Below are 20,267 nucleotides of genomic sequence, written 5' to 3' on the forward strand. Positions count from 1 at the left end.
GCATTCATGGTACGTCCCAGCACCACCTCACACCCTTGTCACGATGTGGGGATGCTATGGGACTGACGGGGAAGGAGCAGGGTGGTGTGGGACAGTAATGGATCTCTGGCCAAGGAGGCTGATCCAGCAGGTCCTTGTGCCTGTAGACTCTTCCTGCACCTGAACCCTCCCTTCCGCCACAGGAGAGAAATGTTTGGAAAGATTTTCAGAGTGACCTTCCTCCTCCTCCTCGTTAAATTTAGCTCGATCTTGTAAAGCTCCATCAGGAACAGAAATTAGAGGGCTGAGTGTTTTGGTTCGCAGTTATCTGCAAGGTCAGCGGGAAGTACAGTTTGTGTTGGTGAAGGTTCCTTGGTTCTCCTGCAGTTTAAACACAGAGGCAGCACGTTAAAAATAAAAGCAAAATGTGTTCGCCTGTCCTGACCGCCACAAACTTAAATCCCTTTCTAAACCCCAGAATTTGTGCCTTTCCTTTGCAATAGTGATAAAACATAACCAGCTATGTTTAATGGAGGTTAGCTTTGATGAAAGTCGGGAAGGTCACTGAACGACCTGCCACTGTGCAGGGCTCCCAAAATATGCCTCAGACTTCTCCACCCAAATGAGGAACTCCAAGATGATGGCATACTTCTTGGCTGTGGATGAGGATTTTCACTGCTCATCACTCTGGGGACGTGCAGCACAGCAGCCCACTGCCACTGCCTCGACTTGTGAGGGCAGCCCATGTCCCATCCCACCCCTGTCTCTTTCGCCTGCCTTTGTTCATGTAATTTCCATTGTAGCTAGAATACTCTCTCTCTTTCTTTTCTTTAATGGACTCTGGCTGTAATGTATCTTATGGTATTTTTAGCTGAAAGCTTGGCAGCTTGGCAGCCCCTGGGCATTTTGCCACCTCCAGCAAAAAATGTGCATCGTCCCGATAAGGATTTCAATGCTGTGCTTGGGGGGCCTGCGTGCAGGGAGAGCGGTCTGCTGGCTGCCTGCTCCAGAGGCTCAGGGCTATCCCTGGCAAATCCCATCACACCCAGCCTGGCTTACTGTACCTTGGGTTGAAAGGTGTAGCAGGAGGCCTTCCTGGGCAAGCTGTGTAAGCAAAACAGGAGACAGCTGTCATATGGCTAAAATTGTTGGGTATTTTTTGGCTGGAGCAAAGTAAATGCAGCACCTCACCCCCAAAATCTGCCTTGACACGGGCAATGACAGCTTGCAATGGGTGGAGTGCAGCACACATGAGACAGAACACTTGGGAGATCATAAAAACTTATTCTGCAAGTATGCTTATCTGGCCTCCTGATCAGCACAGTCACCTTCATAGTCAAGGAAAGGAGTCTCCCTTGGGACATATTTTCAGGGGTAACATAGATGCTCTAAATGGTCTTCAAATAGGCCTATCTTCCCTATCAACACTCTAGGATAGGGAGCCGCCAGGCTGGCAGCTGTGCTGGCCTCACCCAATCCACAATGCCCTGACCAGGACTGTAAGGATGGGCCAGGCATCATCTTTGTCCCTGGACAAACAACTCTGTCACTGCTCTGTTCAAAGTGGAATAATTCCACTTTGGGTAGCAGTGCCTGAGGGCTGGTGGCAGTTTGGTGCTGAATCTGTGTGTGTATACACTGAACAGAAGGACAATTTCTTCTGTTCTATGGGATAAGATGCTCTTTTTTCCTTCCAACATGAGGTTTTCTTTTTTGTTTTCACTAACAGTGTGATTCAGAGTCTCAGAATTGTTGCTTAACCAGACTTTTCCACCTGCTATGTTCAGCTGATTATTCTTGCTAATTGTAAATCCTTGCACTGCTGCCCACTGAGTTTCATCAAATAGCTTCTCTAATCTCTAATTTGTCAAAAAGGCCTCCTTTCCTTGCCTTTTTCCTTCCCTTCCCTTCCCTTCCCTTCCCTTCCCTTCCCTTCCCTTCCCTTCCCTTCCCTTCCCTTCCCTTCCCTTCCCTTCCCTTCCCTTCCCTTCCCTTCCCTTCCCTTCCCTTCCCTTCCCTTCCCTTCCCTTCCCTTCCCTTCCCTTCCCTTTCCTCCCTTTCCCTCCCTTTCCCATTCCTTTTTTTTCTTTCAAAATTCTGCTTGTACATCCCCAAAATCCCAAATGTCTGTTTTAGCCAGCCTTGTGGCTACAGTCTAAGTTGCCTCTCAGTGTGACTGAGACAAAAACGGAGAGATGGGCACAGGCCATGCGTCCCTCTTAGTGACTCCCTATTTTGACAGCGAACCACTAGCAGCAGCTCCTTGGCTTGGGTTATTGAACCTGTTTTGCTCTGGAACTGCATTTTTCATTTTTGCATGAAGATGTGTGAGCCAGCTTTGAAAGCACGTGAGTCAGCCCCAACCCACCTCCAGAAGCAAGCAGTTTGAGAAGTGCAAGAGAGATGCAAGATGGCTGGAAGGACACCTTGACGCAGAAAACAATAGGGTTTAGGTGTTTCACAAGTCAGCTTGGACATGCCTTAAGAAACCAACCAGAAGGTGTTGGTGGCATCTGGGCAGAGAAGTGGAGCCTTTGTAGTTACATGCCTCTGGGATCATTAAGGTTTGATTTAGGTAGGTGTGTCAGCTTTCTGACTCCTGCCCTTGTAGTGCAGCTCTCCTCTCAAATGGCACAAGCTCACATCAAAATATTTTGTTCAACCATGTTCACCCTTGGGAGACGCTGTTTTGTATGCAAAAGGCTTTAGACTGAACTTTTTCTTTTGGAAAATGTTCTTTCCAAGAAAACACTTAACTTTTATCCTACCTTAGCAGTGTGAACAAAAATCCAGACTCTGGAAATTGCTGTAGCCCATAGGATCCCAGCTTCTGTGCAGCTGCTGGCTCTCTGTTGGCACTAGTGGCTCGTATTAAAGGCCAGCAGGTTGCTCCACAAGCCAGGAGCCTGAGTTACCACAAAACCTGTGTTAGCTTTCCCCTCACCCCTGGTTGGTTTTAAAACCTTGAAGAGCTGCAGCGCACAGAACAAAGGAGAAAGCAACAGGAGAGCAGCAAGGTCACACATCTGCTGCTTTCCACACTTTCTTATCTCTGACATCATGGGCTGAAGGTCTTTCTTCTCATTAAAACAGCCAAATAATTGCAAACTGTACACAAACTGACTAAATGTGTGGCCTTCTGCCTTAGTCATAATATGGGCCGTCTTGCCAGGGAAGACATTTCTTCGCCTGGCAGTGCAGAGGGTATGAGGAAAGCAGCAGGTCTGTGCAACCACAGCAGGCAACCTTGCCCCTGCCGCCATCCTTGGTGCTGACCAGCTGCATGACATGGCATGACAAGGATGGTGAAAGGTGAAAATCAGGAAAAAATGTGTGAGAGGTGGCTCCTGACAGCAATATATAAACTGCAGTGTTAGTAGTCTTAGTCCTTCCTCTGTGATTTGTGAAAAGTTGGAAGGTTCTGCTAGGGCATCCTGCCTAACGCTGACCTCACAGCTCCCCACAATACATCCCTCTGCCACAGGCAGCTTGCTTTTGGCTGTAACTCACCTAGCAGCAAGGCTGCTGCACTGTGCTGGCACGCTCTTCACCCCACTGGTGAAGATATAGTTCTGAGTTCTCACATTGGATTTTTTTTTTTTCAATATGGCTTCAACTTCCACCTATTCTTGTTGTGCCTTTCTCTGCCAAAAACAAGAGGCTGCTTGAATGAATTTGTCAAATCTGCCTTCGTTTAAAAAGCTAAACAGTGCGAGATGATGCCTCGGATCTGTAAGCCACCAGTAACCAGTAACACACTACTGCTGCTTCCGGCACAACAACTTGCCTGCCCCTAATGACAGGACCCATTACACCATTAGCAACATACAAGAAGCAGCAGGGACAGAGGTAGACAGAGGTTTTCCCCACCACACGAGAGTACAGCTCAGCAGGTGCATTATTATTTTATTTTTCCACTTTCTTCCTTTAAAAGCTGAGTCTTAACTACTGCTGGAAGTAGACTGCCAAAGTTTCTAGCTGATCTAGTTTTCCTCAGAAATAAATCATCCAGCAAATACTCTCTTTTTTGACAGGTTCTCAGATCAGTGTGCCACCTACCTGAGAGAAGATTCATTCATAGACATCTTGTTGCATGCTGCCACACTCTTACAGAGCAGTTCCTCTGTCTTTACATGATTGCTTGAAGACAAAATAAGGTGACACTGCAAATGGTAAATAGCAAAGGCTGTTGACTGACGTGCAGCGATCACACAGGTATTATTCCCTGGTTTGAAGAAACCCTGCTCAAATATATACTGAAAAATGAGCAAAAGGTGGCAGGGCTGAGTGGACATCTGGAATAATGATAGACCACTGGGAATTCAGTGGAGCTTCCCACCAGTCAGAGCTGAAAGACAGCAGCAAGACTTGCAGCTTCTCTCAGACAGAGGCAGCTTATTCACAGATTAGAAAGTCTTTTAAATGATCTGTCTCTGGGCTGTGCTTCTTGAACATGAGTACCTGTAGACTGAGGCCCAGACGCAGAGGAAGAAAGAACAAGAAATACATAAACTACCAACAGCTAACCAATAGAGGGACGCTTGGTAACCACAGGATATAATAACATCTGGGTGCAACAATTCTTCCCTTTGATAATTCTAAACACTTCATGGAAAATTTCAAGTTCTGATGGTGCTGGGCATCCTGAAACAAATCATTTAGCCTTCTGCACTTTGTGTGGAGGATGAGGTTGAAATCTTCTATTTCAGCCTTTTGCTCCAAGTAGCTGCAGTTTCAGTTTAAATATTGCATTCCAGTTTCCTGGAATCATCCCAACAAAAGCTTCCTGAATATCCATTTTGTGATTTAAAATAATTCAGGTTTTCACTTTGGTGTTGGAATGGTGCAAACATTTTTAATGGTAGGAAATGTACAGAATAGAAATGATCTTTTCTAACCAGTACGAATGAGAAAGAACAGTGACCAAGGTCTGCTAGAGCTGTTATACCTGTAATATCCCTCAGATAGGCCTATGGCTAGGTACATCTCCTTATATGTTTGGCTTCTGCCCCAATACACAGAGCTGTTGGTCTACTATAGCTTACCAGGACTGGTTCTCAGTGTGCATTCCTACAGCAGGCCGCAATAGAGACAAACTACAATGAAAACAGATCACAGAGAAGATTTGGGATTCAAGTTAGGAGAGTACTGGAAGTCAATGGTTGCCCATGCAGTGCTGCAATTGACGAAGAAAAATAAAATGCTTTGGTTGTATAGTTCAGCCTCTCTGAAGTGCTGCCACTTCTATCCTCTTTTCACTCTGCTAAACTCAGAAGCTCAAAAATATGACCCAAGTAACCTTGAGAGTGTCAGGGTTAAATAAGCCCAAGGGCACAAGCTACAGGTAGGCCTTTCCTGGTGATCAAGGCAGGACTCCTGTGAAGATGTGAAAGGTTTCCCTGCGCTCCATCCTTCCAAGTTTACCAGCAGTTCCTTCACATTTGGCTGCAATCTTTCAGCCTGAATGTACTGCCTTCCTACCATTGAGTGTTTCTCCTCCATTAGCAAAGGATTATCAACATTTATCACAATAAATGTTCCCCAGCTCTCAGAGAAACACGACTTCAAAGCCTCTCACCCCTCCTCCTGTTAGGATCAGGCACATTGCTGCAGCACCTTGAGATGTGGACTCTGCTGGTCTTACTGTCTCACATGAAGGTTACATTGCAACATCTAGGATGCTTATTAAGTAGACAACATAGAGTACAGTCAAATGAGCTTGTGACATCTGCATGGCAGGTCAGGTGGAGGCAAGGGACAGGATCTGAGTTCCCATATTCCCATCCCCGTGGACTCAACTTTCTACACGTGGTGCTTTTCCAACACCCATCTTCACTCTGCATCCACATGGTCTGGGGCAACAGGCACTGCTCCTGAAAGACCTTGGCTTTTGGTTTCTTCCTCCTCTGATAGTGGTTTTCAGATCTGCAGCCTCTTGGCACCACCTAAGTTGCTTATAACTGGAGTTTATCCTCAGAAAGCATCAAGAACCACTGTGCCTGCAGATTCCATGCTCACTCTTACCCAGCATCACCTTCACCTTCCCATTCCCTCCTCTGCGGGTGCACTTCCAGCTTCAGTCCTTCTCCAGGTACTTGCTACATAACAATGAAGCAAAGAGGATGTCCTACTAAAGGACATTAAACATAACATACCTATAACATATAGCGTATAACCTGCTACTGACTACCTCACCTGTTAACTCTTAGCAATGTTTTGCAGGCTGTATCTTGCCCCAGATGAGGCTCTTCTTCTTGTTCAGAGGCGGTAATGATGTGGAGCTGGCCGTCATCCAGAGGCCACAGGGCATGCAATCTGAGCAGGATTAATCCTGTGCAATTGTCCATTTGTAATGCTTCTCTGCACAGTATAGATATCCGAACTGTGCACTCTGTAGGAGGATTGTTGCATCCTAAGAGGGCTCAGGACTGAGCTGTGGAGTGTCTTTGATGGGTTATAAGTGATGTTAGTCAGATCGCTGCAAACCCTACAAAACAGATCAAGCACCTCTTTTAGGAATGAATGACTTCTTTATTTTTTTTCATGCATTACTGAGAGCAGAGGCATGTTCATGGTTAGTGGGGACTTACACTGTCTGATGGTCCTGTGTCTTATCTTTGCATGGGTCAGAGGAAATGATGTAACCTTCTGAATCCGTGTTTAAATAGTACAGAGTTACAGGAGTTTGTGAATTGATTCTGAAAGCCTGAGTTTCAGTGTGAGCACACACATCCTACCAAAGGAGCACTTTGAGTTCTGTACTTCTCCTCCTTGGAAAATCAATTCAGATGTTCTTTGCATGCACAGTTGGAGGTGTTCATCTTCTGAGCTATGATCCATATTCACGACTCCCTTACTGGAATAGCAGTTCCATCATTTGTTTCAGCAGGCACAGGATAAAATATGACTGCTGGTTACAGCATCATCTGCAGAATCAGATCCTGCAAGAGATTTCTGGAACAGAAAGTGCAGAAACCCTGGAAGGGAATAGAATGAGAAAACAGAGACAAAGAAAAGTGTAGGAGAGCTCCCTGAAAAACAAGAAGTAAGGTTAAAATATACTATATGGCCTAAAAATGAGCCAGAAGAAAGAAATCAGAACTGAAGTGAGAATTGTGCACTCTCCTCTGAAGCTTTGTAGTCATGCCACTGCAATCCCAATACGCCACTTCCGCCTGTAGGCTTGCTGTTGCCTAATCTTTTTCTTGTGATTACTTATCTCTGCTAAGGCCCTTGTTCTGCAGATCTTTCGTCGTGTAAGTTCAGTGGCATTTACAGAGTGTTTCTTGAGAAAATTGTGTTCGGAGATAGAACCTCTGTCATGGTTCCTATAAACAAACAAACAAACAAAAAAGTTTAAAAAGGTTTTGCAGAAATAAAACAATTTTGATTCCAGTTAAAGGCAAAGGTGTGTCTCAGGTTCATTTTTCCAAAGTCCTTGCAGCATTCTTTTGAGCTATAAATGTTGATTCTTTACGGGGTAGCTGTGAACAAAGAGGACATATATGGGCCTGATTCCAGGGTTTGGCTATGGGCTGCGTGAGTATCAGCTCTCATGGTATTTATGTGCTTCTAAGGAGAGCCGGACCCCAGTGCATAAGTTGAAATGTCTGTCATTTGATTCAGCAGGTGCAATTTCTATTAACCACATGCTGCATGTTATACTGTCCTAGTAAATTAAGTGACAAAGTAACTCAGGGCACGTCTGGGCTGTGTGTACCTGCCCTGCTCCGGGCTAGGCACACTGAGGAAGGCTTGTCACCTTGGACCCAAGGCTTGGACTCTTCCTATGGCATGGTTCATTTCAGTCAGCAGTAGGGTCTCTGCTCTGCAGTCACTACTTGAGGAAAAATTATCTTGGGCTAAAGCAGGCATGTCCAGCCCATGGCCTGCAGGCCGCATGTGGGCCAGCCCAGCCTAGCCTGTCCTGTGGCCACCCCCTGCCCCATGCCATCATGGCAGAGGCTCTGCTCAGTGGCCCTGCCTGGCCCTGGATGTGCACCCATTGCTCACAGCAAGCAAACGTTGGTGTGTGATGGGCACTGCCTGATCTGAAACCAGGGCATGGGGAGAGTGCAGTGCCAGCTTCAGTGATGGCAAAGAATGTTATGCGTTTTGATACATTGGCTAAAGACAGTCCTGTGAACAGCTTAAAAAAAATGGAGCTGTGCTTTCTGTTGTAATAAAGGAATTTGAGAATAAGTTTTGAGATTTCTGAAAAAAATTATCTATTTTTTGGGGATATTTGCAGTTCTGTTTTCAGTTGACCTGAATATATGAGGTTGAAAAGCTGTCAGTTTTCAAATGGAATGTACAGAATTGCAAACAAATATTCAACTAAAAAAATAACGTGACCATGTCTCTCTACCACACTTCTATAATCATTCTCTTACCAGAGATAAATACCCCTCACCTCACAGCCACACCTCATTCATGTCACTGCTTTTTGGCAGTAGATACATTTGTGCACACCTATTTTCAAGGATAAAGCACAGGAAAAGTAAAATTTCATTAAAATCTCTGACAAAGACCTTGAGAGCTCACTGTGAAATGGAGCCACTGCCATCGAATCAGAGTGGTGTGTTAGTTTCATAAAAACAAGGACACATATCCCACTAGTTGTAGGTATTTGTTTCTCTCCTTTTTAGTTTGAATAAAAAATATTAAAAAATAAAATTAGTTTTGTTACTTAAATACAGGAGCTGTACTACATATTTAATGAGGGCTGCTCCAAAAGTAATGTATCCTACTTTATGATGCTGGCCTATGACATCAGAGGCAGATATTGGTGGTATGACAGTAGAGGCTGAACCTTCCCACCAATATCCTGTTACCTGTTGTTACCATGTGACAGATGGCAGCAGAGGGGCAGTCTGACAAAGTGACATCTAATATGTGGAAGTGCATATGAAGCAAAGGGGTGTCATTGGATTCCTTCATACAGAAAAGTGGCATTCACCGATGCTTGCTGCATGTTTGTAGAGACCAAACAGCGGATGTGAGCACAGTGAGGCAATGGGTGGTGTGTTTCAGCAGTGGTGACAGTGGGTCACCTCCAGTGGTACAGGTTTTGAGGAGTATGACATACAGGCTTTTGTTCACTGCTGGTGAAAATGCATAGCTAATGACGGTGGCTCTGATGAAAGATAGTGTTTTGTAGCAGAGAATTTGCTCTATCAAATAGTGTTGTTGTGCCTGTTATATTGGTTGTAGTTTCTGGGGAAATAAATAGGAGGCATTACTTTTGGTGCAACCTCTGTATATGCAGCCCAAGACAATTCCACTTCACTCACTGCAGCCCAGGCAAGCCAGAAGGTTGCACAGCCATGGGTTAAGGTATTCCAAATCCAGGCTATGTGGGGACCTTCCAGTGCTGGGGGATTTTTCCAGGGTAATGTACTCCTGATGAGCTCCTCATCTTCCAGAGCAGCAGATTCCCTGCCAAATCCGTGTAATCCCTTTAGAGCTGACTCTGGGGTTTTCTGAGCACCGTGCCTGGTCTTCAAGGAGAATGGCCACTGATCCTTTATTGTCTCTTTTCTGTTTATTTATGTATTTGTTCAGACCGCACGTTCATTCACATTGTATTCATTGAGCTTTGATCAAATCCTGAATCACCGTCTGTCTGCACACAAGTATTTATCTAAAGGTATGGGTTTAAACTGATTAACTCAGACTGGTACGAGCGCTGGTGTAGGCGCTGATGTTGGCTTAATACCTTACTCAGAGCGCTCTGAAGTTGGCCGAGATCTTGTAGGGATCCTCTTCTTTGGGAGTAAAGTGTTTGCACAGTGACAGGACTGAGCTTTGCTGGGCTGTACAGTGGCTGAGCTCAATTGATACGGTGCCGAGGTGCTGCGGTCGGCGTCTGCTGGAGATCTTCAGATGGAGGATCTTGGCAGCGGAGGGTGACTTTATGACTTCAAAACTCTCAGCAGGATAATGCTGTTTCAAATGAAGGTGAGCAGAAGCTGCCGACCTGCTCCCTGGGCTCTGCGTCCTTGGCCCACTGTGGAGCAAACTCATTTGCTTTGCAAAGCGCTTACAGATGCCTGGAAATGGGAAAGGGGCAGAAACACGCCTGTTCTCCCCGGCTGCAAATGAAGCACTCGCATGTGTCCTCATTCCCTGAGGTGGTTTTCCCACCTGGGTGAGTCCAGGCTGCCTCCCGAGCCACTCAGTCCTGACAGACCCGTGGCAGACAGGGCCAGCGGAGAAACACCCGGCTTTATCAGCCGCCTCTCTTCCTTGCTCTTATCGCCAAACGAACTCCCAGTTGGCTTTGTTTGACTTCGCCGGTTTATTGGATTTGTTGTTTCCCTTCTTCATTTTCATATTAAAGGCTGGCGCGGGGCTGTGTTCCCGCTCAGCACAGCACTGGTGCGCGGGGCTCTAATTGCTCAGCTGCCTGAGGTCATCGCCGGGAGCTGCGCCGTGTGTGGCGACGGCACTTCGTGTTTTCTCCCCGGCCAGATTAAGAAGAAAGATCCAATTGGCTCTGGGTCTGTCAATAGTGACTAATCAGGTGCTGTACAATTAATTATGGAGGGGTGTCATTTTAAAACAATTCCAAGGTGGGAAAGAACAGGCCCGGGCCCTTTACCTGTTGGCACTGTTTGTGTTGCTAAGCCAATCCAGCCCGCGTCCTCCATTTCATTTACCTTTTAAACTATTGCCCCCGCATAAGTAAACACTTTCTATAAAGTGTGTGTGCACGCATGTGTGTAAGTGGGTGGAGAGTGATCTGGGAAGCTCTCTACCCTAGAAAAGATACTAATGATGAAGGGGAAAGAAAAAAAAAGAAAAAGAGAAAAAGCATAATTTGGTGATAATTCCAGAGAAGAGCAGAAGATTACGACAGGTGTATGAAACAGTGATAGCATAGCTGAGGCTGAATCCCCGTAACCTGAATTAGTATGAGGCAGGGTGATGTGAGATGTCCTCACTGTGCAGACGTGGGGCTGCCCCCGTGCCTCGTGCTGGGCTTCCCTGACTGCTCTAATACAGGACATTGGAAGCACCCTGTTGGATTGCCCAGCTTGCTGACCCAGGAGCTCTTAAACACCCTCCAGCCAAAAGCTGTGCCTGCAGTGCTGTTCTGCTCCATAGGCAAAAATGGGGATTCCTGTGTGTGTCAGTGTGTGACTGCTGACATCGCCTTTCACTACATTAAATGCAGAGTTAGATATTCTGTATAGACAAGTTATGTACTAGAAAAAATATTTCAGGAGCAGAATTCGAAGGCACATCAGAGTGAGTCTTTTTGGTTCTTTTTTTAACTTTTCCAAATTAAGAATGTTGTCCTTTTCCCTTCCCTTCCCTTCCCTTCCCTTCCCTTCCCTTCCCTTCCCTTCCCTTCCCTTCCCTTCCCTTCCCTTCCCTTCCCTTCCCTTCCCTTCCCTTCCCTTCCCTTCCCTTCCCTTCCCTTCCCTTCCCTTCCCTTCCCTTCCCTTCCCTTCCCTTCCCTTCCCTTCCCTTCCCTTCCCTTCCCTTCCCTTCCCTTCCCTTCCCTTCCCTTCCCTTCCCTTCCCTTCCCTTCCCTTCCCTTCCCAGAATCACCTTTTCACTTCACTGAATAACGTATTTCAAGTGCTTCATTGAATAACGTATTTCAAATGAAAAGATTAATTACATATCAGTACACGTGTCTATTTCATTTAGTCAGAAGACTTCTACAGTGTTATTCAAAGCCACTTTCACAGATTTGCATCTAAGCGCCATTGCTGAGAGTTCTCTCCCTCCCCCAATCCTCAGCAAAAATACATCATGTTGGCTTTGTTAATGGTGAAATATTTAGTACACTTAACCTCAGTTTCTTTTAGTGTTTTGATGACTGCTGCCCTGCTTTCTTGCCATGATGAAGTGCTGGGGCTGGAGCTCCTTGTCAGAGGACTTTGCAATATGAAGTGAGCAGGTGCAGCCCACAGGGGCTGTGTAACCAAGGTGCTGCCATCTGGTCTAGGGCAGAAACCTGCTGAACCCAGTATCCTGGTTTCAAAGCAAGGAGAAGTTGCAGCGAGTTTTATACTGAGCATGTGAGAAATAGGAGGGCTGTTCCCAAAGTAATGCCTCCTGTTTTGTAATGTTGGCACATGACATCAGAGGCGGATGTTGGTGGTATGGCAGTAGAGGCTGAACCTTCCCATCGACATCCTGTTACCTGTTGTTGCCATGTGACAGATGGCAGCAGAGGGGCAGTCTGACAGAATGGCATCTGACACTGAAATGTGTATGAAGCAATGGAGTGTCACTGAGTTCCTTCGTGTGGAAAAAAAAACGGTACCCACTGACATTCATCATAGAAACACAGAATCATAAAGTTGGAAAAGACTTAAGATGATCTTGATCTGAACCTGGGGGAGGTTCAAGCTGGATATCAGGAACAAAATTCTTCTCCAAAAATGTGGTGAGGCATTGCAACAGGCTGCCCAGGGAGGTGGTGGAGTCACCATCCCTGGAGATGTTCAGGGAAAGGAAATGTGGCACTGAGGGACGTGGTCAGTGGGCACGGTGGGGATGGGCTGATGCTTAGACTAGATAGATGATCTTAGAGGTCTTTTCCAGTGTTAGTGATTCCATGATTCTATGTTTCTATGATTCTGTGTTTCCCTATTCTGGCAAGGAGAGCAGTGGCACAGTGTGATGGGTAACACGGGGTTTTATGGCCAAGTGAAATAATGGATGTTGGAGTGGAGGTTACAGTGTAAACATGCACTCAGATACCAGAGTAATGAACATAGCATAAATATTTAGATGTGTTCCTACATCTAATTCTTGGCCTCATAATTCTCGTGTCAAATAGTTTATAAAAGGCAAAACTGTATTTCAGTTACAGGTTCGGCTTCATAATTCTTAAGGTTAATTAAGGCAGCCAAATGTGCTTCATGCCTGTCTGCTGTGGCTGTGTAGCTGTACAGAGTTGTGTATCATTAAAGGCTTTTCCTATCAGTGACTGTAACAACAGTGACTATCAGCACATATGTATCTTAGTGTTTAGCCTAGGTGACAAGCAGCAGCAATGTGCACTGTCCCTATGTCTCAGATAAACATAATGTCACTTGTGTGTATGCAGCAAGTAAAGGAAGAGTTAATGACGGCTTTAGATCCTGATACATGATGTGAACACAACTGGAACACAGGTAGCACAGAAACAGTGTGTGCCCCGATGCCAACCTGTGCCTACTCCTCCCTCCTTCAGCTGCCCCTTGCTGTGCTCTCTGGGGACAGTGAATATCTCCCAGGCTGGGGCTGGCAGGGAGCAGGAATATCTCTGGTAGGGCTGCATGGACAGGCCAGCATCACACCACAGGGCATCTCCTGGGGCCTGAGGCTGGGCTGCTCCTGATGTCTCAGTGCCTCCTACTTGGGATTAGATGAGTGCCAGGCAAGGAATCCCCCGCTGCCAGGGGAATCCCAGCCTGGCACTTCACAGTGTTTTTAAGGATGGCAAGGAGCCTTATCGAGCCTCTACATCTGCCCCAGATGCTTTACATTCCAGTGATGTGCCACAGATGTGCTGAACCCTACAGCACAAAGACTACAGCATCTCACTGTCCCCAGGGCCAGCAGTTGCTGGTAGGCTCCATCCCAGACACAGTGGACAGGAGCAGCGTCGTTGCCAAAGATGTCCCATGGAGTCAATAGCAGGTGACACAGCCCTGCCCCTCACCTGTGTCAGCTGGACCACGCGTTGGGTGCCTCCTGTGCAGGGAACAGCAAAGTTCAGGCAAACAGAAGGGAGAGGAGGAGTGTTTTCCAGCCTGGCAGCTCTGAGAGTGCATTGAGAGTCCATCGTTGGGTTTCAGCTTGAGTTGCTCTGCAGTGGGGCGTGCCCTGGGGAGCAACCTGCTCCCAAAGGACTCAATAATTCAGCATATCATCCTCCCAAGTGCTGGTGTCTCTCACCCCAGTGTTTCACCACTTCATCGCTGCATCAACGCAATTCATGCCCCATCACTCTATCTCCCATTTCTTGGTGTTGCGCCCTTTTGGGGCTTCTTTCTCTTTAAGAGGAAACTCGGCGGAAGCCGAGCTATTCAATATTGTTTCGTATTATTTGGTTGTGAAACAATTTAATTTGTTTATGGCTCTAAAGGTCAGATTTGACTGTTACCCAAATTTCTGAAGAATAAAGAATGAATCAGGCTGAAGGGGACTTTGTGGCATGATAAAACGGAGAAAGAGAAGGGGGCTAGTGAGAATATTTAACTGGAACAGCAAGGCAAACTTACCTTCAGCTCAGGTTTAAAAGCCTAGTCAATCATTAGACATTTTTTATTATTTACCTGGTACAAAATCCCCCCAGGAGAAGAAGTAGAAAAACTCACAGGCCACATTCTTGCAAATTTTAGTAGCTTGCCCAACATTTTTTTTTTTTTTTTTCTTTTTCTTTTCTGTGATTCAGAACAATTTGAGTGGTACAGATCACATAGGTGCATTCACAGATCAGAAACAAGGAGGAAGCGCACGGTGGTTGCGGATCCAAGCAGGGGATGTTTGTAACAGTGATGAGAGCAGGGCCAGCCCGGGACTTTGAGAAGGAAGGTGATTCTCACACAGTGAGCAGAAGACAAAGGTTGCATTTACACCTGGCCAGAGGTTTAATCATCTACCATTTCCAAACATTGCAGGCTCACAGTCTGTTGTGTCTGAGATCATAAAACATATCACAAACTGGAGACAAGAAAGCTGGGGCTTGATTGACCAGAGCTTATCTTTTCTTTTTCCTACTTCTTATTTTTCACTCAATTTTCTGATTAAAAAAAAAAAGAAAGAAAGAAAGAAAGAAAGAAAGAAAGAAAGAAAGAAAGAAAGAAAGAAAGAAAGAAAGAAAGAAAAAAAAGGAAAAGAAAAAAAGAACAAGAGAGAGAAAAAAAAGCATTTTCAAAAGGACTTGTGATCCCTAAATGCTTACCTGATACAGCAGAAAACACGATGCAAAGTAATTCTGAAAACCAGGGAGGATTTCTATTCCTCTCTGCCTCCCCACTCCAGGTGCTGGGGAGCCCACCTGGCTGCCCAAAGCTCCATCCCAGGTTTTCAGGGAGAAGAGAAACTGAGGAAAAGTGACCAAAAGGTGGAGAGAAATATTCAAAGAGGAATGGGTAGAAGCCTCTCTCATGGATTAGTTTTCCAGGTCCTAACATAACAACATCCAACACTGAACCATCTGAACCTGAATCTGTAGGCAGCTTTCGTCTTTTTTTTGGTGTGTGGATGTTTGAATTATGGCAATGTTTTAAGGAGAATCTGGATGTGATGGGAGGGGTTTTTTTTGTTTTTTTTTTTTGAAACGTTTGCAGCATTTTTGCACTTCTTGTATGCAGTTGGTTTCTTCTGATCTCGTAGCCCAGCACTGCCAGTGAGGCTGGCAGGTCTGTTGGGCAAGACCAGTGACTCCCATGGCAAAGAGAAGCCATTGCTGTTTCCTTCTCCTGATGGCCTCTGCAGGGTCATTGCCCTTAGCTGAGCAACTGCAGCCAGGCTGTGGGCAGGAGCGGGGACTTAAAGCACATGGGGTTTCCCACTGATAGTTGTGATGGGCTGTAGGAGTGTGGAATGACCAGGGCATGGCCACAGCTGTCATCCCTCCTGAGGGCTGGGCCTGCGGTGTTCAGGAGGGACCTGGAAGAGGGGATGTTCCTTTGCACCTCATTTGGGTGCTTCAGTGCTGATTCATCAAAGCACTTAGCGCCAGGAGGAGGAACCCGCCCTGTTGGGATGAAGGTTTGCACTGCTGACTTCAAAGGGGGCCCGATTTAACCCTTTAACTTCAGTGGGGTTTGGGACCCTGTTTGAAGGTAAGCACATGATACTGCAGGGTTGGAAGGGGACATAAATACCTTGAAGGTCTTGAGTGTCATCATCATGGTGCCTTTGTGTGTGTTCTGCCTGCCAGCTCTGTAACCACTTCAGAAAACGGGGTGGGAGCAATGGGAGCTTCCCCAAGACAAGCTCATCAATCAAAGCAGGATGGAGGGCCATCTGCCCCTGGCATGGCCAGGTGCCCTCAGGGTGTCCCTTGCCTTCCTGGGGCTGCCCTCGACCTGATAAGGAGAGTGACATCTTTGATGTCACCTGGGGCAGCAGTCACACACAATTGCATAATCAAGGTCGCAGGAAAATTACACAAAACTTTGCCCACATCTATTGGAAAAATCTGAAGCACTTGCAAAAAGAAAAAAAAAAAAAAAAGAAGAAGAAAAAGAAAAAGAAAAACCCTAACCCCAAACTCCTATCCATGCCACCACGCTGGATGGAACGCTGCAGTGCTGAGCTTTCCCTTTACCATACCCTAGAAGTTTTAATGAAAAAATGTAATATGGGCATAAAGGCAATTAAAAGTTCTCACTGACAGCCACATGAACTCAGCTCTGTGGTTTTCCCTCTCTCCCCTTCAGATAAAGTTTCAATTACACCATGATAATGTGTGAATATAAGACGCAATCATCTCATACTTCGCATTGCTGAGTGCTGTCTGTCTGAGGATTTTAAGGGGTGAATTGGGTTTCACGTGCCCTCAGGAGCTACCGAGTATTTGCGAGGCTGCTTGCAAAAAATGAAATAGCTACTTTGAGAATTTGTACATGAAAATAATGAGAAGAATTTTCGGAATGTGTCTTGGAGAAATTTCTGCTCTTCCGTCTTCCCCATGTTGATAAAATTTACATTGAAAATCACTTCCCCCCTTCCCCCCCCCCCCCTTTGTTTCTTGCTGTTTTGTCCTATCATATTTCTTTTTTCTTCTTTCTTTTTTCTTCTTTCTTTTTTTCTTCTTTCTTTTTTCTTTTTTCTTCTTTCTTTTCTCCTCTCTTGTTTGTGACAAAAAGCAAGTCATGGAGGCAGCTTACAACCAAGACATCTGTAGCATGAAAGAGGCCAGGACTAAAAAGCGAAGCAAGAGAAGAAAAACTGAAGACATTTTACAGAATAACTAAGAAAAAGCTTTAGAAAGCTTATGAAGCCCATAAGGCCTCATAGGTGCTGAGGGGGCCACAGGCCCAGAGCTGTTTGCCCAGCTGGGCAGGTGAGAGCCCAGTTTCCCAGCTGCCCCCAAGCGCTCTCGTCTCCTGGTGATTCAGTGGCACGTCATGGTATCAGATACAGGATGAGGCTGTCTGCAACACCCGTCTTTCCTCTCTCTGTCACTCAATTGGAGACAATGAGCGACATGCCAGAGATTTTACATCACCAAAATCGGTGTGGCGCAAAGGTCCAGGCGGAGTTGCACAATGCATCATGATGCCTCTTCAGAACTCTCAAGTCTTTAAGTCTTAAGGCTGAAACGTGCATTTCTGACTTGACTCTCTCATGGCATAGTACTGTCCCTGTATTCTGAGTGGGTTCCTTCCAAATTCTGATCTGCTGAAACTCTCCTCAAAGCCTCTCCCACCTTCACTGACTGTTGGTATTTCTGGTCATGAGAATATTAAGACAGAATCTTTTAGCTTCTTCCACAGACCCACATAAATTAAGAGCTCAAAATATCATCTGCTACTCCACTGCTTTATAAGCTCTCAAGTTGAGACGTGCCAGAAATGATCTTTTATCCTGACTGCAGAAAGAGCTCAGTCTTTTTGACTTTCACATCATACCTGGAAGAATGACTTACATCTGTCTTCCTAACTTTAGAAGTCCAGTGAGCTCTTTCCCCCACTTTGGGGACAACTGAGGAAGCTGTTAGTAAACATCCACATTGCTTTCCTATGCCCTGTCATCTGAAAGACTGTTCCCCTTAATCACATCCATAAACCAGGTAGCTTAATGATAGTACAGGAGTTTAGGTGTGAACACAATTCATCCTTATTGAGTTTGCATTGTGCTTTAGAGAACAACAGCAACAACAAAAGTTGGTCCAAGTGGGCCACCCAGAGCAGGATGCCCAGGCCCATGTCCAGGTGGCTTATGAAGGTCTCCAAGGAGGAGCTTCTGGGCAGCCTGTGCCAGTGCTCTGTCACCCGCACAGCACAGAAATGCTGCCTGGTGTTCAGTGGGAACTTCTTGTGTTCCAAGCTGTGTTCATTGCTGCTGGCTCTGGGCACCACTGGAAGGTGCACGGCCCCATCCTTTTTGCTCCTTGCCTTCAGGTATTTATAGGCATTGGTGAGATTCCTTGGAGCCTTCTCCTGGCTGAACAGCTTTACCTCTCTCAGCCTCTCCTCACAGGAAAGGTGCTCCAGCCCCAGTGCCATTTTCACGGCCCTTCATTGGACTCCCTTCAGTATGCCCATGCCTCTTGCATTGGGGAACCCACAACCGAACCCAGCACTCCAGGTGTGGCCTCACCAGTGCTGAGCAGATGGGAATCAACAAGAATCTGGTGAAACCCGCTCCTGACTCATGGGAGCGGCTGGATGGCTGCAGGGCCATCAAAAGGATACAGGGCTGGAAAACCAATAAATCCAGCAAGGCCTCTTGGCTGCTTTGTGCAGAGATGTAACGGCACCGGCTGGAGTATACTGCTCCTTTACATACCTTGAGCGGCTGCTGTCACCCGCAGAACATTTCTTGTATCAGCAGAACTGCTCATCGGCTATAATTTTTGTTGAAATATCTCGCTTTAAACTTAGAGAGCACCAATGGAGGCCTCAAATCTGTAAATCAGCTGCACTTTGGAAAACAAATCATCGCGGTGGAGTTTTGCCAAGCTAATATTCTGTGATCATTCATTATTTGGTTTTCACTTTCTGAGCTGATTTAAAAAGGCCGTGCTCTAACTGTACCAGTGGCCTCCAAGATATGAGCCTGATTTACACTTTGAAAATGTGAGCGGCCCCGTGGCTGTGTTTCTAGGATGAGGATGTGCTATGGTGAGGACTTTCGGGGCAGCAAACACAGTACCTGTGGACAAGATCTTGCAGGTTACTCCTACTTACCTGCTTGGCCTAGTAAAGTATTATCACTGACACAAGCGGTGACTTTTCCATGTGCTACAGCAATAGTGGTGACTGCCAGAGAAAAGATGGTAAGACGTCTTCCACTGTGATTTCCTAGTGGGACTTTGTGAGAAACTACGATGGAATAAGCATCTACAAGAGTAAAGCAACACCTGTAAAAAGGATAACAGATGAGGTGTAATGGGGACGTGGCATTCACATCTACGGTCCAGAAAATGGAAAGGGTGAAGAGGAAGCACCATGGGAAGGATGAGAAGAAACCAATGAAATTAAATGCTTATTTAAGAAGCCAAGCAAAACACAGCTCAGTGAAACCAGGCCACTGGCCAGGTGTGGTTTCACCAGCACTGAGGACAGCAAGGGCTTTTAGCTTTTTTTCTTGGGTTTGGGGCTTTCTTTGGTTCTGGTGCTTGCTATGGTATTGCGGGGCAGATCTGGTTAAAAAGAAAAAGTAAAAATAATAGTGATTCAAACATTTATCCCGAATCATAAATAAATGTTATTAACCTTGGTTAGATTCTTAGCAGAAATCAACCTACTAGGAAAATTTTCTGAGTTTTCAGACTTCTAAACACTTCTTCTTTTTCTCTGACCAGAAACACAGGGAAGAAGGGGAGATCAGATTTTTTTAATCGCCATAGAAAGCCAGAGCTTTAACTTTGTTCTGGTCACAAATAACAAAATATGGAAGTTGAATTGCTGTTCCATCCTATTTTTTTGCAGTTCCTGTAAGTGTGTGCAATTAGACAGGCTTTGAGACGAGCTCCAGATTCTCCTTCCTTGCTCGTGTGAAAACCTTTCAGGGCTTCCTGGAGGTTATTACAATAATGCTATAGTTGCATGTTAACAAATACCTACCACTTCCAAGAACACAGCTATTTACACGTCACAGGCTTTTTAAAAAACAAAGGGTCTTTCTTCAAAGGAAAATGGGCTTCCTTGTTATTATTGCTGCATCCTTGTTTCCCCGTCTTGGTGTACAGGCAAAACTGGCATACAGGATTTCTGCCTTGTGTACAGAAACATAAAATTTAGATCTGGACTATGTGTATGGCTGAAAAAAAAGTTGGGATTATAAAATTCTCACATTTCATATTTGCCGTGGCATAGGATTAAGGAGATTTAAAACAGATGAACAGATTCACGTAAGAACAATTGTTATACCTTCTTTCACTTATATCCTCTTTAAATTTATTGTGTTGCCAGAAGCAGAATGAAGAAGCCTTTGTGTAGACTCGCATCAGGTCTCCCATGCTAAGATTGCATTGACCTTCACGAGGTGCCTGGAGGAGCAACTGCTGGAGTTGACAGGACCCTGTGTATGCCAGCGTCTGTGGAGGTTCAGGTATATCTCTCCAACAGTAAATGGCAAGGATACAACTCTTTGAAAGA

General features: G+C 45.7%; 3 long non-coding RNA genes across 6 annotated transcripts in view; 1 reads left to right on the plus strand and 2 right to left on the minus strand.

Annotated features, from left to right (window-relative positions):
- Nucleotides 1–228: 228 nt before the first annotated feature.
- On the minus strand, nt 229–10,413 carry LOC121110072. 3 transcript variants are annotated; one of them, XR_005855359.2, is made up of 5 exons: nt 6,570–10,413; nt 6,175–6,466; nt 4,039–4,142; nt 3,490–3,623; nt 229–360 (listed from the first exon to the last, which is right to left on the minus strand). It is a non-coding gene; the product is annotated as an uncharacterized LOC121110072 (long non-coding RNA). The 3 variants fall into 3 exon arrangements; XR_005855360.2 differs by having other exon boundaries at nt 5,025–6,466; XR_005855358.2 differs by having other exon boundaries at nt 4,039–6,466.
- Nucleotides 9,780–20,267, plus strand: part of LOC121110074 — a 32,452-nt gene continuing 21,964 nt past the window's right edge. The window contains exons 1-2 of the long non-coding RNA XR_005855362.2: nt 9,780–9,939; nt 20,082–20,220. This is a non-coding gene — a long non-coding RNA (uncharacterized LOC121110074). The remainder of the gene's footprint in view (nt 9,940–20,081; nt 20,221–20,267) is intronic.
- Nucleotides 16,740–20,267, minus strand: part of LOC121110073 — a 34,102-nt gene continuing 30,574 nt past the window's right edge. For both annotated transcript variants that reach the window (XR_006938612.1, XR_005855361.2), the window contains 2 exons: nt 18,855–19,027; nt 16,740–16,863 (listed from right to left, as the gene is read on the minus strand). This is a non-coding gene — a long non-coding RNA (uncharacterized LOC121110073). The remainder of the gene's footprint in view (nt 16,864–18,854; nt 19,028–20,267) is intronic.

Source organism: Gallus gallus, chromosome 2 (assembly GCF_016699485.2).
Source record: "Gallus gallus isolate bGalGal1 chromosome 2, bGalGal1.mat.broiler.GRCg7b, whole genome shotgun sequence".
Lineage (NCBI taxonomy): Eukaryota > Metazoa > Chordata > Aves > Galliformes > Phasianidae > Gallus > Gallus gallus.